A 13,946-nucleotide genomic window follows, 5' to 3' on the forward strand; every position below is an offset into this window, starting at 1 on the left:
CAAATCATTCTAAAAAAACAAACTCAGTTTCTTCTTCTATTTTGATAAAAACCAAGTTTCTACTTCTATTATTAGTCTGCACTTGCATCCTTTGATAATATGTTAAAGGCAAGGTAGATGAATCTAATTGCACCAACATAAGCAGAAGTTGGGTTGCTGGAGGAATAAAAATTAAGGCTTATATGCTTCTTAAGTTGTCTGATGTGAGTGACCTATAGGACCTTTCTTTCATAATGGGCCAAGGACTAGCAGTATACTTGTGCCCAGGGACTATGACTGTTTCTTTCAGTGCTGCAAAGTCTGATTGCCAGCCAATAGCTCATGCCTCACAGACCAATAGTAGGTCCTCAGACCATCCCTTTGAGTAGTGCTGACTTAGACCATAATTAATCTGATTGATTTGAAATTTAGCTGTGTAGTCCAGGTAGGTATGAGAAAGACAAGACATAGATTATTAATAGAAGTTTAAAGTTTGCAAGTGCCTCTAGCTTTGGATGGATTTTGTGCCATTTCTTTGGCCGTAGACATTGCTGAGGTTGGATTTTCTCAGCTAATTTTTCAGTGTGTACTTCTTCCTTTGGGAAAACGTTATGCCAAGGAGAAAAGTCTGTTTGGTGCACTGCTTCAGTAGTGGTGTGAAGCTTTTGTTGCTGCAGCAGGAGTAGTGATGACTGTTATGATAGTGGATGTGATGATGATAATGGTGATTAAAATGGTTTCAGCTGCATGGTCATTTCAGTCCTATAGATTCCATGTGCATATTCCAGTGAACAGCTAATTCTGAGAAATAGCTCTACCACTCTATCATGGACAGCTATCCAACAACAAATTTGTGATGAAGATGAAGCCAGCAAATCATAGGATACCTCAATATATAATATACACATTGCCTGTATGTAACTCTAGATATCCAAGCTTCTGTAATAAAACAGGAAAAAATATTCAGAAACCAAAGGTGTTCACAGCAGACTTACATTGTCAGGTCTAAAGATATAGCACTTATGGAGAATAATAAACCTAGAGCTGGCCGGCACCCACTCACCCATGAAACAAAAGTTTCTCCCCATGCAATCTCCACTCCCCACACATCTGCTTGTTAACCATCCCAAAGAATGTGGGCAGCAAACATCACTGCTAATAGAGTACAGCACATCCCATCAATTCATATTAAAATACTTGGTATCCATGAATTTTTCATCCACGGGTTCAAGGATCCACAGCTTGAAAAAATTCAAAACAAATATGTAAATTTCAAAAGCAAACCTTGTTTTTGCCATTTTATGGTACACTGGTACGTCCAGGGCCAGCCATATAACACCGGTATTAAAAGAGCTCCATTGGCTGCCCATTCGCTTCCGGGCGCAATATAAGGTGTTGGTGATGACCTATAAAGCCCTATATGGCCTGGGCCCAGGATACCTGAAGGACCGCCTCTCCCCATACATTCCGCCCCGCACCCTCAGAACATCTGGGCAGCAATTACTTAGGGTTCCCGGGGCGAGATACGTCTCCACTTCTAGGAGGACTTTTTCCATCGCCGCCCCGGCCCTTTGGAACACGCTGCCCATAGAGCTCCGCTCAGCTACCTCCCTGGCCCAATTTAGACGGGACTTGAAGACCTACCTGTTTAGGATAGCATTCCCTGAATAAGGTCCCATATGCCCCCCTGCCGCACTGGCAATGGGTTTGGCTAACCTGGGGCTTTTTGTCTTTTGTTTATGGTTTTTGCAATTTTTGTATGATTTTAATGTTTACTGTTTATGTATTTTAATTGTTTGTAAACCGCCCTGATCTGATGGAAGGGCGGTATATAAATAAAAATTTTATTATTTATTATTATATAAGGGACATCATTTCACTATGCCATTGTATTTAATGGAACTTGAGCATCCACAGATTTTGGTATCCATGGCGGATCCTGGAACCAAACCCCAGTGGATATCAAGGGCCCACTGTATAATCAGGCAGAGTCTATCTCTAGCGGCTATGACAGGAAGTCTCGGATCCTGGCATTGCCTAAATAACATGTCTTTTAAGGCAGTGGTACTCAAACATTTTACCCTTGGGACCTCCCTTTTACATCTCCATATGTCTCAAGGTGCCTGGTAGATTTTTTTTATTTTGCACTCTGTATTTATATGAGGATCTTGACTTCCTCCCACTGTTGTAAATTTCCTCTGTGTTTTCAAAGAGTCCCCTTTCCTTCAGCCCAATCCTTTTTTTCCTGGCCATCTGCTGACTTTTTTTTAAAAATTTTAAAAAACTTTTTAGTCTTCAACATATTCCTTTTTCTCCAGTCAATGGAGTGAGAGTTTCAGCTCAAGAAATGTCTGAAGTTATATTTTAAATACGTTTGTACAGACCATAGACAGTGTTCAGTTGTAATAATGATTTCACAGAATAATAGAATCTTACAGTTGAAAAGAACCACAAAGGTCATGCAATCCAACCGCCTGCCATGCACAACTAAAGGATTGGATTAGATGGCCCTTGCAATCCCTTCTAACTGTAAGATTCTCTCATTCGTTCAGGAACATTGCCAATGGCCTGTTGCTGCAGAGACGAGAAAGTTTGAAGTTCACAGATTATCTACATTTTTTGGCCGTAGTCACTAATTTATGCGGGGATGCAACAAAAGAATTTAGATAAATCAGTGTGACTAGTAATACCTTTAAGTATTGTACTATGTGCTTAGTGTTATGATCGTAAGGACAGTGTGCCTGTACCAGAAAATAGAGAACAAAAGAACATGTTCCTATTTATTTTATGGTTAAACATCAAATCTTCCTATCAATTAGCTTCTCTGAAACTAGTAATATCAACTACTAAAATATGACTTTATCATTAGATTAGGAGATGCCACAGTTTCTACACAACAGAAAAATCATATTCTTTTTATGTGTATATTTTAAAAACCAGATTAATGAAGGTCATATAAATGTTGTCTGCATGAGCAAATCTCATAACTGTGACGAACAGATTTATGGTGCATTATCTCCAGCATTTGTATGATTGGGATAGATTTGTTCCCTCTGTTGCCCTGCATCATCATCCAACAAGACATTTATGGGTACCAAAGATCTCCAAATATTATAATAATCTGTAACAAAATCCACATAGTAAAGCATACTGGGACTTAGGTTTGCTTGAGTCCTTGGCAAAGACCCTGGATTTCAGTCTACAGAATGCAAGCTGCGATTTCAAGAAATGCAAAAAACAAAAACAAAAACAAAACCCATACAAGGTACCAAATATAATATAGAAAAATGAACAGAAAAAGTAACTAAAACATACTGAAAGTAACTAATATAATATAATTACATATTAGTTGGTATGCAGAACTGATCTCTTAGGTGGATCTGTGCATAGACTAACTGCTTTTGTAGTGGATTATGGTTCTGTTATGTCTGTGAGACTATGAGGTTTACAGAGAGTTTGGGGGGAAATTACTTTTGTGGGTGGCAATGTCCCAGTTTAACCAGTGGTTGGCCATTCTTGTTGAAGAATGCTGGGCATTGTCACTTCCCCCCAAAGTAACTTTCCCAAATTCTGCTTTGTTGTCCCTTTGTTGTCCTGGACCTATCCTCAGAGCTTGGAAAGTAAAACATTTGAAGCCTGGAAAACTTATCTTTTGGACCACTCTTACAAACCCATATTTGAATTGGGAATTTGCTGAATTGTTGTCCAAACAAGTGCATTTTTTAAAGCTCAGAGGCCAAGATCCAATGAATTTGCTCCACTGATGAAACTGCCCTCCATGGTCTTCAGAATTTGCTTCAGAGGACTGAGATACCCTATGGTCTAGTTCTGAATCAATATAAGACTTCAGGAGAAAGGACTGCAAATATTATTGTGTCATCACTGAGCTGTTAGTGTCACATTTAGGCTACAATGTGTAGTTTTCAACATTTCACAGATGAAAATCGGACAGGTGTAGTCAAGCAACATTAAAATGTGGTCAGGATGGCAAAAATTATCAGTGAGGAAGAGCACACAAGATAGGAGAGGCTGAAGCACTTTGTTTTTGCCAGTGGCTGCAGGGAAGGTCAAGATTCTGCTCTCTCCTCTCCTTTCTACATTGAGTGCAAATTGCCTTTGCACTTGGAACTCAGTTTGGAGCAACTGAAGTAAATTAAGGACAACAGGGGAAAGGTGAAGGAGAAGAGAAAACCTAGGACATTTTAAAAGCCTGTGAAAGAGTGGGATGGTAGAGGACTATTCAAGACTGCCTATGCCAAATTGGAAGGTATGAAATTAGCCATTATCTCCTATGTTAGTTCAATGGAAAACAACAAGTTTCTGGACTGAACCCACATCTTCCCCTGTCCAAAATTGTAATCACACGTTCTGGATAGACTGATAAGAAATGAAAATCCCGGCCAACGCAACTGATCCTCCAGCTTTGTTTTTTTTTTCTTTTGGGAGGCAATTTTAAATAGCATATTTTCCACATGTTTCTCTTTGGCTAAGTGAGATAGAAAAATCCTTCTCTGTAATAAAAAAAACTTAGATGCTCAGATTCCAAATCTGCTACTGAGTACACTAACTTAAAAAGAGAAGACCTTAGATAGACCTTCTGTCTATCAAAATATTAATTTCACCGTGAATAAATGAAAGCCTCATCATTTTTGCAGCTTGCAAATTTTGTCAAATGGGGATCCCCTGCTTTTTGAAATGCCACGTGGGCTTCTTATTGGCAGGGATACTTATTTCAAAATGGAGAGAATGGAAACTATGCTTCTTACTCTGGGTATACATTTTATTTTACCTGTTCCAAAAAAATCTCAAGGTTGTTTCAGGTAACTGATGGTGCTGCATGTTCTGCCATCATGAAACCTTGCACTGATATGAAGTCAAAGACTTTCATGACTGGCATCCATAGATTTTTGTGGGTTTTTCAGGCTATATGGCCATGTTCTAGAAGAGTTTATTCCTGATGTTTCATTAGCATCTGTGGCTGGCATCTTCAGAGAAATATGCCAGCCACAGATGCTGGCGAAACATCAGGAATAAACTCTCCTAGAACATGGCCGCATAGCCCAAAAAACCCACAAAAATCTTGCACTGACAGTTTCTTCTTAGACAACAAACTAAGAAACAAATACTTTTCAGATAACAAGTTCCAGAATGCCACAGCCAACATGGCCACCCATTCTGGTAAGGGCTTTCTGGGACCAAAATACTAACTTTCCCAAGTTCTGCCTAGGCCTCAGAATCTTCTGTAGTTCTGGAGACATAGATGATGGAGGATATTGACAAGCTGGAATGTTTCCAGAATAAGGTGACAGAGATGGCAAAGAGTCTAGAAACCAAGTCTTAGGAAGAACAGTTGAGAGAGTCAGGTATTTTTAGTCTGGAGAAGATTGAGAGGTGATATGACAGCCCTCAGAATATCTGAAGGGCTATCATGTAGCAGATGGAGCAAACCAGTTTTCTACTGCACTAGAAGAAAGGGACCACATCCATATATTTAAACTGCGAGATTTTGAATAGACATTAGGAAGAACTTATTGATGGTAAAAGCTGTTCAAAGGTACGTCGGAAGATTGTGGCCTCTGCTTTGTTGGAGGTTTTGAAGTAGAGTTTGGATGCTTTTGCTGGGGATTTTCTCCATTGGCAGGTATTGGACTAGATTGCTTCATGGGAACTGCCTAACTCTACAGTTAAGTGGTTGTATGGCTCAGTTCCTGCTTTATGTCATAGAATCATAGAATCATAGAATCATAGAATCATAGAATCATAGAGTTGGAAGAGACCACTAGGGCCATCCAGTCCAACCCCCTGCCATGCAGGAAATCCAATTCAAAGCATCCCTGACAGATGGCCATCCAGCCTCTGTTTAAAGACCTCCAAGGAAGGAGACTCTATCACCCTCCGAGGGAGTGCATTCCACTGTCGAACAGCCCTTACTGTCAGGAAGTTCCTCCTAATGTTGAGGTGGAATCTCTTTTCCTGTAGCTTGCATCCATTGTTCCGGGTCCTGTTCTCTGGAGCAGCAGAGAACAAGCTTGCTCCCTCTTCAATATGACATCCTTTCAAATATTTAAACAGGGCTATCATATCACCTCTTAACCTTCTTTTCTCCAGGCTAAACATCCCCAGCTCCCTAAGTCGTTCCTCATAGGGCATGGTTTCCAGACCCTTCACCATTTTTGTCGCCCTCCTTTGGACACGCTCCAGTTTCTCAATGTCCTTTCTGAATTGTGGTGCCCAGAACTGGACACAATATTCTAGGTGGGGCCTGACCAGAGCAGAATACAGTGGCACTATTACTTCTCTTGATCTAGACACTATACTTCTATTGATGCAGCCTAAAATAGCATTGGCCTTTTTAGCTGCCGCATCACACTGTTCACTCATGTTCAACTTGTGGTCTACTTGGACTCCTAGATCCCTTTCACACGTAGTTTCATTCAGCCAGGTGTCACCCATCCTATATCTGTGCATTTTATTTTTCCGCCCTGAGTGCAATACCTTACATTTCTCTGTGTTGAATTTCATTTTGTTAGCTTTGGCCCAGCTTTCTAGTCTATTCAGGTCATTTTGAATCTTGATCCTGTCCTCTGGGGTATTAGCTATTCCTCCTAATTTGGTGTCATCTGCAAATTTGATAAGTATGCTCCCAATTCTGTCATCCAGGTCATTGATAAAGATGTTGAATAGCACTGGGCCCAGGACAGAGCCCTGTGGGACCCCACTGGTCACTTCTCTCCAGGATGAAAAGGAGCCATTGTTGAGCACCCTTTGGGTTCGGCCGGTCAACCAATTACAGATCCATTTAACAGTTCCTTTGTCTAGCCCACATTTTACAAGCTTGTTTGCAAGAATGTCATGGGGAACCTTGTCAAAGGCCTTACTGAAATCAAGATATACTATATCCACAGCATTCCCTTCATCTACCAAGCTGGTAATTTTATCAAAGAAAGAGATCAGGTTTGTCTGGCATGACTTGTTTCTCTGAAACCCATGTTGACTTTTTGTGATTATGGCATTGCCTTCTAGATGTTCACAGACTCTCTGTTTAATGATCTGCTCCAGAATCTTTCCTAGAACTGATGTCAGACTAACTGGATGATAATTGTTGGGATCCTCTTTTTTCCCCTTTTTGAAGATGGGGACAACGTTTGCCCTCCTCCAGTCAGCTGGGATCTCTCCTGTTCTCCAGGAGTTTTCAAAGATTATTGCCAATGGCTCCGATATTACTTTTGCCAGTTCTTTTAATACCCTTGGATGGAGTTCATCTGGTCCCGGAGACTTAAATTCATTTAGATTAATAAGGTGTTCCTCTACTATCTCTTTACTTATTCTGTGCTGAAATTCCCCTATTCTGTCCTCTGCTCCATTATCCTCAGGTTGAGCACCCTTTGCCTTTTCTGAGAAGACTGAGGCAAAGAAGGTGTTGAGTAATTCTGCCTTTTCTCTGTCTTCTGTTAGCATTTTGCCATCTTCTCCACGCAGTGACCCTACCATTTCCTTCTTCTTCCTTTTGCTGCGGACATATCCAAAAAAGCCCTTTTTATTGTTCTTAACCTCTCTAGCAAGCCTGAGTTCATTCTGCGCTTTAGCTTATCTGACTTTACCCCTACACATGCCTGCTATTTCTTTGAATTCCTTTTTTGTGATTTCCCCCTTTTTCCATTTCTTATACATGTTCCGTTTCAAACTTAGCTCAGTTGAAAGTTCCTTAGTCATCCATCCTGGTTTCTTGAGACACCTCCCGTTTTTCTTTCTCACTGGAACTGTTTGAAATTGTGCCTTCAGTATCTCCCTTTTGAGAAACTCCCATCCATCCTGAACTCCTTTATCTTTTAGTATTTCTGACCATGGAATCCCCCTCAATACTTCTCTAAGTTTACTGAAATTCGCTCTCCTAAAGTCTAGGATGCGTGTCTGACTCTGCCTGGCTTCTCCTTTCCACTGTATTACAAACTCCAGGAGAACATGGTCACTTCCACCTAATGATCCCACTACTTGCACCCCATTAACCAAGTCATCCTTGTTGGTTAGGATCAGATCTAAAATAGCTGACCCCCTTGTTGCCTCTTCCACCTTTTGGACCATGAAATTGTCTTCCAGGCAAGTGAGGAATTTGCTAGACCTTGAGGATTTTGCTGAGTTTGACTTCCAGCAAATATCAGGGTAGTTGAAGTCGCCCATCACTACTACATCTCTCCTTTCTGAGTGTGTGGTCATCTGTTCTAGAAAGGCATCATCCAATTCCTCAGTCTGACTTGGGGGTCTGTAGTAGACTCCCACTGTAACATCCTTGTTGTTTCCCTCCCCTTTGATTCTTATCCAGATGCTCTCCACCTGGCTTCCATGATTGATGTCCAGGATCTCTTCACTGGTGTAAATATCTCTGACATATAGTGCTATTCCTCCTCCTTTCTTGTGTGGCCTATTTCTCTTAAAAAGGTTATACCCCTCTATTTCCACATTCCAATCATGAGACTCATCCCACCAGGTTTCAGTGATGCCTATTATATCATATTTGCTTTGTTGTACTAGGAGTTCGAGTTCATCCATGTCCTTCTCCATGTGAAAGAATGATGAGCAGCCAAACCTCCCAAAAGGGGAGAAGTAGAATCAAACAAATAAGATTCCCTACCTTAGTAGACAGGATGACAGTTTTATAGCACAGGAGAGCTTTCTGGCATTTAAAGAGAAGAACTATGGTGCAGGTCTTTGCTTTTAGCCTTTCAAATTCTTACTCTTGGAAGATAATGAACACTTGTTTAATAAAAGAAAAGAAAATATGGCACAATCTTTAACTTTAGAGAAGAAAAACAGAAGACGTATATTATTCTAAATATTTTTTATTGTTGTAACATTCTGTGACTGCCCACATCTCAGCCAGCAAGGCCACTGAGGGATTCTGGGAGTTATAGTCCAAACAGTATGTTTTTCATGCTCTGCAAATGGGGTGTCTAATCTCTGAGGGGCTTTTCACATTACACAATCATAGTGTGTATGATTTCTTGCTGATGGTTATGGCAATATTTCATGGAATTCTGGGATTGGGAGTTTAGGGAGAGGTACTTAGAGTGCCTCAACAACCTATAAACCTTACAATTCCCTAGGATCTTGTCTATGAAATCATAGTGCTGTAATTGAGTAGTGTGAGAGGGTGGTTAGTTGTTGCACTTGCAACAAGCAGAAACTGTACTAAAATCAGAGCCTGGAAAAGACTTTTCGAACACTTACCAGAATCTCACAGCTGATATGGCCACAGAATTGTGAGAGCTGTAATAATAACAATAACAACAACAACAACAATAAAAGCTCAGTAACACCATTAAATAACTTTTTGCCAATCTCCGCAAATCAAGTGTTCTTTCTTTCATTGCTAACTACTCTCATTGTGTGCATACCTCAGTTATCAAAGCCTCTGATGAAGAAACTCAATTTTATAAAGTCTTTTTACACTTGCCAGGTGCCCCCATTCTTCTTTGTCCTCTATCTATCTGGAAGAGGTTTTTTTTTAGCAGCATGGGCATTATGACGATGGTGAAAGAGATTTTGGTTGCTGGACACACAGAGATTTTTGTTGCTGGGCTGAAGCAATATTCCTGCAGTAAAAAATGAAATAAAGCTTCAGCTGAGAAAGAATGGGATTCCGCTCTTGCCAGCCCTACAGTAGCTGTGTGTGCCTCTCTACAACTGGCAAAGTAAATATTGTCTGACTCCAGAATTCCTTACTGAGCGTGCATGAACAGCAAAACAAAGAGAAAAAGGGAGAGCAAATAAGCTCCAATGTGTTAAAAAGCACAGATGTATATGTATGACCGCCTGAATGGAAGTCATAAGAAAAATGGGCACTGGGGAAAGAAAAAATAATTCCTGAACACATTTTGGAAGAAGCTTTCAAACAGTTCAGAGTGTGTTATTTATTTATATAAGATTTACTTAACATGGTTTTTTTTATTTTACATGTGCATATTGTCACTAAAGTTAGAATCACCCAGATGTGAGAGTTGGACAGTGAAGAAGATGGATAGGAGGGAAATTAATTAGAGATGTGGTGCTGAAGAAGAGTGCAGAGGATATTGTGGGTAGCCAGGAAGATAAACAAATGGGTGCTTGAACAGATCTAAAATCTTTCTGGAAGCAAAGATGACGGAACTGAGACTGTCATACTTCAGCCACATCATGAGAAGGCACAATTCATTAGAAAAGACAACAATGCTAGGAAAGGTAGAAGGAAGTAAAAAGAGAAGAAGAGGGGTGAGCCAGATAGATAGGCTCAATTAAGGATGTCACCAATATGAATATATAGGACCTCAGCACAGCAATGGAGGACAGGGGGCTTGGAGATATCTCCTCCACAGGGTTGCCATGAGTAGGGGGTTGGCTTGAGGGCAGTTAACAACAGCAGTTGCTGTTTTTGTATGAAAGGTTTGCTGAAACTTGTCAACCCATCCCTATTTCTGTTAAAGTAATGTTAAAGAAGTAGAATGGATAGAGTACTGTTATCATCTTAAGCGGTTGATAAAGTAGGCCTCTGAAGTACAATTGGCAGGGGAATCATAGGATTGAATGATTGTTTCATGCCCCTTTAAAAAATAAAGTAATTTCTTCCCCGTAAAACTGAATAAGTAAGTTTGTAAAATATAGTAGGCCTCGGTATCCATTGGGGTTTGGTACCAGGACTTCCTGTGGATACCAATATCCATGGATGCTCAAGTCCCATTAAATACTTTGGCATAGTAAAATGATGTCCGTATATAAAATGGCAAAAATCGAGGTTGCCTCTTTGGAATTTGTATTTTCTTTTTGAATATTTTCAAACCAAGGATTGTTGAATCTTGGGATACAGAGGGCTGACAGTATTCCATCTGGAATCCTGCTAATGACATATACACACACAACTTGAGGTTATGCACATACCTGTCTTGTTTTGGATGGGGGTTAATCCAAATGTGCTCCATCCAAAACTTCTGCTCAGGTGGCTGTCAAGCCCCATAGGATGCTTCTACAGCCATTAAATGGCCAGGGAAGGTGGAAGGAAAGGAGGGAAGTAAATGAGCAGCAGGGACTGCCTTCTATTGCCACTGCAGTTTTCCAGGGAGAGAGGAAGAGAAAGGTTTTATTTGGCCCATGTAGACAAGGCCCCAGAAAGCGGAATATGGACTTTTAGGGCTTACTTGCCATTGATTTTAGCTTGCAGAGCCTTCCACAGATTTCTGCACCCCTAAGGAATGTGGCCCTCTACAGACTAAGAACTAGAATAAAAGTAACATTTGTACCCTTCAGGCTAGCATTATGGTGAATCCATAAACTTCTACATGTTTGGAAAGCTCAGTTTTCTCCTTTCCCCCATAAAGCTAATTTTGGGCTGTGTGTTTGTGTGACCTGCAAGCCTATTAGTTTGTTTGTTCCTGGAGCGGAGATCACCCTCCCTGCAATCTAGCAATCACACCTCAGCAAAAATAAAAATGAGTTAAGTTATTATTCCTTTTGTGTATCTGCAGATTGCTACAAAAGGCAAAGACACGGTTGGCAAAATTATTTTCCAATGCACTTTGAGTGTAAATGAGAGCACTGAACAAGAGACTCTGCTGAACAATGACAAGAGATTTGCTATTTCTTGGCCCTAGTTCAGCTCTGCCCCACTTAAAGCATTTTTGTTGTTATTTGCCATCAAGTCAACTTCAACTTATGGTGACCCTATGAATGAGATCTCCAAGAGCCATGTCCATCAAAAGCCCTGCTCAGGTCTTGCAAACTCAGGGTTGTGGCTTCCTTGCTTGAATTAATTTACTTGTAATGTGCTCTTCATCTTTTCCTACTGGTTTCCACTTTACCAAGCGTCATTGTTTTTTCTAATGAGTCACATCATCTCATGATATGGCCAAAGTACAACAACCCAGTTTAATCATCCTCACTTGTAGTGAGAATTCAAGTTTGATTTCTTCTAGGACCCATTCAATTATCTATTTGGCTATTCATGGTATTTGTAGAACTCTTCTCCAGCAGCACATTTCAATTTCCTTCTTGTCAGCTTTTTTCCCTGTCCAGCTTTTACATCTGTACAGCCAGCCCTCCATTTTCACAGATTCTGTATCCATGGATTCAGCCTTCCACGGCTTGATGTTGCACAAAACTCATATTCTCAAAAGGGCTTCAGAGACACAGCTTTGTCTCTGGGAAGCTTGTGTGAAAGGAGCCGGCAGCATGACCACTATGGAACACCACCTGTCCTGATGCACAATGGGACATTCTGTGGTCTCAGACTTGCTAGGCACTCGGAAATGGTGTGCCTCAAGGCACATTGCACATTGGAAGGACCCACTGCACAGCAGGATAGCTTGCTTGGTGCCCTGTTGGGCATCATTGCAATTCCTTAGCGTGGCGGAATATCATGTCAGCGGTGTAGCTCTGTCATCATAAAGTTATGCAACATAGTTCTGATGCAAGGTCCTGGCCATGCTCAAGAAATAGCAGCTGTTCAGTATAGATAACTAAAAGAATTATGTTTCCCCCATCAGTTTGAAAATGGACGATGATGATGGTGATGATGATGATATTCATGGTTAGTATTTTACATCATCTACTTAATTATATACATAGCCCCCTCAATTCCATCCATAGCCTGTGCATTCATCTTCTGTAACAGGCAGAAGAAACAAGTTTGTCTTTTGGCTCAGACAGCAAAATGCCTTGGGCTGCTCCTACTTTTTCCCCCTCTCCCTCCTACTTCCCTCCCTTCCCCCTGTCCTTGCAATTCATTTTTTCCCACCCTAGAGTGTGTCTTTTTCCAGGGAAGTGAGAGACTGTAGATGCAATTTAGTTAGATTATAGAGGAGTTACACTTGATAAAAATCAATATTGTTTCATCTTGCTTCTTTCTGAAGAGCTGTTGCAGCATCCTTTATAAAAATGGCATTGTCTTTGGCACACAATGCATTCAGGGCTGTCTTTATTTGAGTTGCCGTTATTGCCCAGTCTCTTTCTTATTGTGCAGTTGGCTCCTGACAATTAACCTTTGCAAAATGTGTGTGTGTGTGTGTGTGTGGAGAGAGAGAGAGAGAGAGAGAGAGCTTTAGCCATCAGAAAAGCCTTATGACTGTAATTGTTAATTATTCACGAAGCACCATTTGGGGACATGGCTCAAATAAAATGGATCCTTTGCAAAAGCAACACAATGAATTACATCTTTAGGTTGTGCCACTTATTGCTGTGGGCATGAAAGGCTTCATTAGTAAATTAACCAACCAAAGCATAGCCTCCAACATTTTACAAATGGAAACTGGAACATGTGTAACTGAAGAATTATTAATGAGCAACAACACACAAAACTACTACTTTAAAAAGAGAAACCCTGAGATTTATGTACCGGGTTTAGGAAAGCCTAAAAACTATGGGGAAAAAACCTCAGATCAATAAATACAATATTCTGCATGTGAACGTGGGTATACAACAACAAATATCTGTAACAGCACCTTTCTTAACTTCTTTAATCCCTCCCCCCCCAGTTGCATTTATTTTCTCCCCCCACCATCCACCCTATTTTTAGCCTTTAAAAAACCCTCTGAAGTAGGATAGCCTGAGAAACTACAACTGGCAAAGAGTGACCACACGACGGATATGCTATAGAAAACCTAGAATTTGGTCTTATGAGCATTGGACTAAAACACTGGAGATCAGGGTTCGGTTATCTGCTTGGCCATGGAAGCCCACTGGGTCTGGATGGCTTTGGGCAAGTCACACACTCTCAGCCCTAGAAAACCCCGTGATAGGTTCACCTTAGGATCACCATATATTGGAAATGACTTGAAGGCACACAGCAACAAAAAGAACAGTATGCATTGAGCAGAAGGGCTGGTTGTTGACCATGGATCTGAGAGAAAGCTGTAGTTTTCAGCAGAGTGTGATAAAGGCATTTAGATTTTATGATCGTGCATTACATAATATTGTATTATTAGTCATAATGCTGCACACACACA

General features: G+C 40.7%; 1 protein-coding gene across 1 annotated transcript in view; it reads left to right on the plus strand.

Annotated features, from left to right (window-relative positions):
* Positions 1 to 13,946, plus strand: part of LOC149315212 (voltage-gated delayed rectifier potassium channel KCNH5) — a 244,103-nt gene that overhangs the window by 199,077 nt on the left and 31,080 nt on the right. The gene's annotated exons all lie outside the window — the stretch shown is intronic.

Source organism: Sceloporus occidentalis, unplaced genomic scaffold (assembly GCF_023333645.1).
Source record: "Sceloporus occidentalis isolate IW3139 unplaced genomic scaffold, rSceOcc1.0.p SCAF_4, whole genome shotgun sequence".
NCBI lineage: Eukaryota > Metazoa > Chordata > Lepidosauria > Squamata > Phrynosomatidae > Sceloporus > Sceloporus occidentalis.